Source organism: Enhydra lutris, unplaced genomic scaffold, assembly GCF_002288905.1.
Source record: "Enhydra lutris kenyoni isolate GAN:26980312 unplaced genomic scaffold, ASM228890v2 scaffoldscaffold45, whole genome shotgun sequence".
Classification (NCBI taxonomy): Eukaryota; Metazoa; Chordata; class Mammalia; order Carnivora; family Mustelidae; genus Enhydra; species Enhydra lutris.
The window spans coordinates 13699359-13705696 of NW_019154129.1; positions in this window are offsets into that span (position 1 = coordinate 13699359).

Below are 6338 nucleotides of genomic sequence, written 5' to 3' on the forward strand. Positions count from 1 at the left end.
GCCAGAATCACCCCTCCACGTCAGGGCGAGCCCTCCCTCCGCTGCACCCCACCCACCCCGAACAGCCCCCACCTGATGCGCTCTTCCCAGGACTGGAAGGAGGGGGCTGCCCGAGAGCACCCTCGCCCAGCCGCCAAGGTGAGGGGCTGGTTCTGCAGGTGCTCTCTCTCTACACCTGCCTCCAACCCTGGGTCACCCCTGTACTCCATGGCTAGCCTCAGGCTCCTGCAACCCACTCTCTTCCTGCACTAAGGCGGCCGGCCTCCAGGCTCATTTGATAAGCATTTACTGGGCAACTGCCGTAGGCCAGGCCCTGTGCTGGGCACTGGGACACAGGGGTGGGTAAGACACAGGTCCTGTCTTCAAGCAGCCTGCATCTTCCCCGCGCCGGGAGGTGGACCACACAACGATGGTGAGTCAGGGACGAGGGCAGAGGGGATTCTGGAGGCTTCTGCTGGGCTGAACCACTCCAGACTGCTGCCTCCCCAGCGTCCTCTGTATAACAGCCTTTCCTGACACCTGGGTGACTTCCCAGGTGACTCAAGGGGCAGGCATGTGTCCTGAGAGGTCACTGTCCCCAAGACAGGGTAGCCAGGCCGAGGGCTTCAAGCGGAGGGACCCAGCAGGTGCCACAGAAGTCCTGGAAAGCCAGCGAACTCCAGCACGGGTCCTAAGTAAGGCCCCGGTTCCCAGGCGGGGACCCTGGCGTGATTCAACGGTCAACCAAAGACCTGTGGTGTGCCTACTGTGTGCTGGAGGGACGCCAGGCGTGCTGGCTGGGCCCCTCATCACCTGGGCACCCACCCTGCCGCCTACCTGTAGCCGTCTATCTGGGGTGCCCTCTCAGGGCCAAGGATGAGCCCAGAGGTATGCAGGACGCAGGGGGCTGCGGTGCTAGGCCCACCACGCTCCAGGCAGAGGAGCGCCCACTAACACCATCCCCAGCAGGGCAGACACCCTCACGGGGCCGCGCACTCACCCCCAACCCACAACCACCAGGGACCGCTGGGCGCCACTGCACCAGCCCAGGACACAGCAGGGAGTGAACTGAAACCAACCCCAGAGGAAAGACAAAAACGATAGGAACAAATCATTTAGTCTGAGGGATGATGAAGTCCTGGGGAAACCCAACCTGGAAGGAGATGCGGCCGGGGAGAGGGTGGCCCTTGTGTCGGGACACAGGACAGTGCTCCCTCTCCGTGGAGTCTCGTGGGTGCAGTCGGAGGTCATCCCAGTCCCCCGAACCGCACCAGCAAAGGCTCCACTGGCTGGGACTGGTGGATTTGAGCTGTGGCAGAGGAGAGGCATGTGGGGTGGGGGGCGGTGGCGTGTAGGTGACACTGACCTGGGCTCCAGGGAACCCAGACAGCGACAGAAGTGGGGAGGCTGTTCCACGGGGAGGGGACAGGGTGCTTGGGGGTGCGGGGAGCGGCTCTCAGCAGAGGGTGAGAGGACCCACGTGGCCCCTGTGCCTGAGCGCCCGCCCCACGTCCACAGCAGCAGGACCCACAGAGCCCCCGAGTGGAAGCAACCCCGTGTGCATCCATGGACGAATGGACAGTGTGACCTGTCCACCCACCCAACGGAATATCATCGATAGTATCCAGCCATAACAAGGAAAGAAGCGCCGGAAACCTGCCACAGGGGTGGGGGGCGTGGGGCAGAGGACACTGGGTTCAGTGACAAGAGCCAGACGCAAAAGGACAAATACGGCAGGATTCCACTTCCAGGAGGTCCCGGAGGTTGCAGAGTCACAGTCCCAGGACGTGGAAGGGGTGTGCCGGGGGCCAGGGAGGGGCCCGCAGTTAGGGTTTGGCGGGGGCAGTCCTTCGGGAAGCCGGGAAAGGTCCGCGGACAGTGGGACATGTGCGCGTGTTTAATGCCACTGAGCCGCGCACTGGGCAGTGGGGAAAACACTCAATCCTGTCGCTCTTACTACAACTAAAAGAACAGGGAAGAAAGTCTGAATGTCCCCCCCGTGAACACTGGGCCGCAGCGGGGGAGTGGCCCTGGCCAGCACCCGGTTGCCCAGGCAATCACACAGGCCCCTGGCACAAGCCGGCGGAGCACTCACAGGAGCAGGGAAACGGGAGCTCCTCCCTCCACCTGGGCCTCAGTTTAACCATCTGTGAGGAGGACCGGCCACACCTTGCCTGTCCAGGTGCAGGAGGCAGGGCACTCAGGTGTAGGGCCTGGCAGCCCGCAGGGCTCCGCTCCAGTGAGCAACACGGGCCACATGTCTGCAGGCAAGGGTTTCTGGGGCACTAGTGGCTTTCAGGAACCATTTGTCCCTGGCTGGCAGGCCCCGGGGACACCCGAGGACATGGCTCACTGGCTGGTGTTCCGTCATTAGGGATGTCCTTCCTCTGGTCTAACCGCACTCTTGAGCTCTCCTAGGAACCCACAGGTCCCCAACCCTGTCCCAGGTCCCACTCAGAGTCCCACCTCCACCCCAGCCCAGCCCCCATAGCCAGAGCCTCCCATTTTCCTCTTCTCTGCCCAGGCCCCTCATGGTCTCCCTGGTTCTGCCCATCCCCGTCCTGGCCACACAGCTCTGCTGCTCCCTTCCACCCCTGGCATCTTGGGATACTCGGTGGCTTGACCGGGGCCTCAAGCGGCAAGCACAGGGAATCCTCTCCCCATCTTCCAGCTCTCCGGCCTGGCCTGTGTGGTCTGAGCACATCCCCAGACCACCACCTACCTAAAACTCAGGGGAAAAAAGCTTTCTCCACCTTATAACAGCACTGCCTTGCCACATCTCCATAAAGTAGAGGCTGAGCAGCCCCCTGTTGCCCAGCCTTCCTTTCTCTGGTCTTAGGGGTCCCCCTGCCCCACTCCCTTCCTCACTCCCACACTTCCTAAATGCAGAGCCCAGCTGCCTGACTCTGAATGCTGGACTGCTACGGCCCACTTGTTAATTATAGGACTCAGGTATCTCTGTGCTGGCTGGCTAATGTCTTCCTGGAATAGAAAGCATTATTAGTTCTTGTGGTCCACTAGGACCTTCAGGCATCTTCCAAGCTGCACTTAGAGCTGCTCCACTATCCCTTACTGATTTACTATCTTCTGCTATGGCACCTCTCTAAGTCAGCTTGCTCTAGAGTTTTCCTTTCATGCCTTAGAGCACTCTCCTAAGTTTTGTTCACAACCATTTTCTCCTTCAGAAAAGCTGGCTGTACACTGGGTTTCTTAGGGCTAACCACGTTTTCTCAGGGACTCTCACTGTTCTCATGGAAGAATAACTCATCAGTTTGGCTGCGAATCTGTGAGGAGGAAAGCAGTCCGTCCTACAGAAATGGCACTGGGCTTGTCCACTCTGGGGGCCAGAACCCCTTACAGCTCCACTCTCTCACCTACACACCACCTCTCTGGTTGGTGGAGCGTCCTTTCTTTTGCCCACACCACCATCACAAGAATTGTCTCCTTGTGTCTGGGCAGGCTGACGGATCACAGGTAAACGCGGCCCCCTTTGCTCTGTTCACCTTTCAAACTGCACGTTTACTAGAGGGATGTGTTCCCACGGGCTCTGACTGGCTAGCAAGAGCTGGTCGTTAAGTTTGCAGGAAGTCTTCAAGTGGCTGACATCATGTTAGTATTCTGAAATCAGGTGAGCACAGCGGGACAACTTACACCACCAAAATCAGCAAAGGCCACAAAAACAGGCCTTTCCCCCCGAGATGGCGCACCGCAAAGTTCTGACCAGCATGCCCCCGAGTCTCTTCCACGTGACCAGCCTGGGCTAGAGCCAGACTCCCAGCACTGGGGCAGGTCTCCTTCCACCTGGACTGACTGGAACCCGCTCTCACAACAACACTGACATAGGTCCGAAGGGCTGTGCTTCTCCGCGACCAGGAAGCAGAGGGGAGCTCTAGGTTGGGAAGGCCCAGGGCTGGGCCCAGAGGAGCCTGCTGGGAAGAAGGGCAGATGGCAACAGGCAAGCTGGCTGTGTACCCGTCACCAGGCTGGGCAGCTGCCAGCACTCTTGGTGACATATAAGTGACTCACAGACGAAGGAGAGGGGGCAGGACCTCAGAGTCTTGAGGTCAGAAGTCATGGCCAAGGGCTCATGGAAAGGAAGTGAATGCTGCACGGGTCAGCCACGTCTGGGGGCAGGTGCAGAACGAGGGGCCCTCGTCCAGTTCCCGAGGGAGCTGGTATCAGAGCCGGGAGCGGCAGCACCCCAGCCTTCCTTCAGAGCTTCCCACAGAGACGTGACCTAGCCCCCCGGGTGACCTAGAGAGCCGAGTCATGCCTGCAGAAAGGAAGCATGGAAAACCAGCTCCAGCCTCCCCCACAGGGTGGAGAGCCACCTCCAACCACGTTCCTCCTCCCCCTCACCCCTCCAGGGCAATGGGTGACTTCTGGTTTCTGCTAATGAATGGCTTCTGGGTTTAGTTAGTGTGGTTTCTCCAGCCTGGAGGACAGACAGCTCTGGGGCATAGGTCAATGGCTGGGATGGGGACCCCTGTCTGTGCTGGGAGTTGGTGGAGGGGGAGGCCCAGTGCACTTAGTGAGGTATGAGGCACCCACTTCCACGTATCACTGCCTGTCCTTCAAGCCCGTCTGGGTGCCCCCAATGGGCACCCCTAGACCTCAGATCCACTTGGAGGGTCAAGCCCTAAGGCGAGCCATCCCATACTCAGCCTTTGCCTCTCTACCTGTATCCAAATGAAAAGGAAAAACTACTCTGTACATGCAGAATACTCTTCTGACACCAGATGCGTGGGATTTTGCTCACCAAGCTGGGGACACCAACTGGACTTGGCACAGACCCCACAGGGTAAGGGCTCAGCCTCACAAGATCCCCCCGACTCCAGGTACCATCCGACATGACTACAAGTCCAGGGTTCCGAGGACCCCCCTCCTCAGGTTCTGTAATTTGCTAGGATGGCTCACAGAACTCAAGGGAACACTTATGTTTTCTAATTTATTGTATGATAAAGGATGGAGGGAACAGCCAGATGAAACGGTACACAGGGAAAAGTCAGGAAGAGTCTTGAACACAGGAGCTACCGTGTCGTGGAGCTGGGGTGTGCCGTGCTCCCGGCACGTGGACGTGCTCACCAACCCGGAGGCTCCCTGAACCCCACAGTTCAGGGATTTTCATGGAGGCTCACCCCATGGGCGTGAATGACGATTCACTCCATCTCCAGCACCTTCCCGTTCCCTGCAGACTTGGGCTTTCTGGTGATGGGCCTATCCTAGAGCTATCCGGAGCCCCCCCAGAGTCGCCTCCTCAAACAAAAGACACCCCTGCCACCCAGGAAATTCCAAGGGATTTAGAAGCTGTGGGTCAGCCGCTGGTCCCAGTGTGTATACCTGCAGCAGGAGGCCTGACAAGAAGCTTTGGATCACAGATCACAGGGCATCCGTTTCAAAGACAGCCATCTGGAATAAACAGGTCACCAGCTGCGCGACAAAGCTAGCAGTTACAACCAGACAAGGAGCCAGGCTGACCCCCCTGTGGAAAGCCCCGGGTGAGGTAGGTAACTGGCCCCTAGAATGACCGCACTCCTCCCTTCCTGTGCCCTAATTCCTGCTCTTTGTTTAAATTCACCAGTAAACAGAGAGATCAAGAGACCCCAGCCCTCTCCGGCTTGGACCCTAGGAAAGGCAGAGCCCTGGTGGGTGCCCTTCCCCACCTCCTGGCGACCTCATTGGGTGGCCCGAGGGTGAACGGTGGCTTCTCCAGGACTTGTGAGTAACAAATCTGGGTTTATTTTGTTTCTAGTTTCCTGATGGTCCTTGCTGAGGTGCATCTTGCAATCAACCACAGGAACCACAAGGGCCTAAACAGTCACATGGTGTTTGGGGTCCCACCACCGTAGTGCAGGCAGACAAGTGCCCTGAGCAGCCCCGCCTAGAGAGAGCAGCACCGTCAACGGGACCCGCAGCAGGCCACGGGGGTCCAGCCGTGAGTGGGGCGTCCAGGCCCCTCTCCCCTGCCACACAGCTCATGAGCTCTGCCCCGGAGTCGGCAACAGCCTCCTCACAACCAGAGCTGCTTAACAAAACTCACGTTAGATCAGGACTCTTCCAGGGCGCCTGGGTGGTTCAGTGGGTTAAAGCCTCTGCCTTCGGCTTGGGTCATGATCTCAGGGTCCTGGGATAGAGCCCCGCATCGGGCTCTCTGCTCCACGGGGAGCCTGCTTCCCTCTCCCCCTCTCTCTCTGCCTGCCGCTCTGCCTAGTTGTGATCTCTGTCTGTCAAATAAATAAATAATAATAAAAAAAAAAAAGATCAGGACTCTTCCTCCTTTACAACTGTGCTGGTGCCCCCTGCCCTTGGGAGGAGCTCCAGACTCCTCCCTCAGGCTCTGCATTACCTGCCCCCTGCCG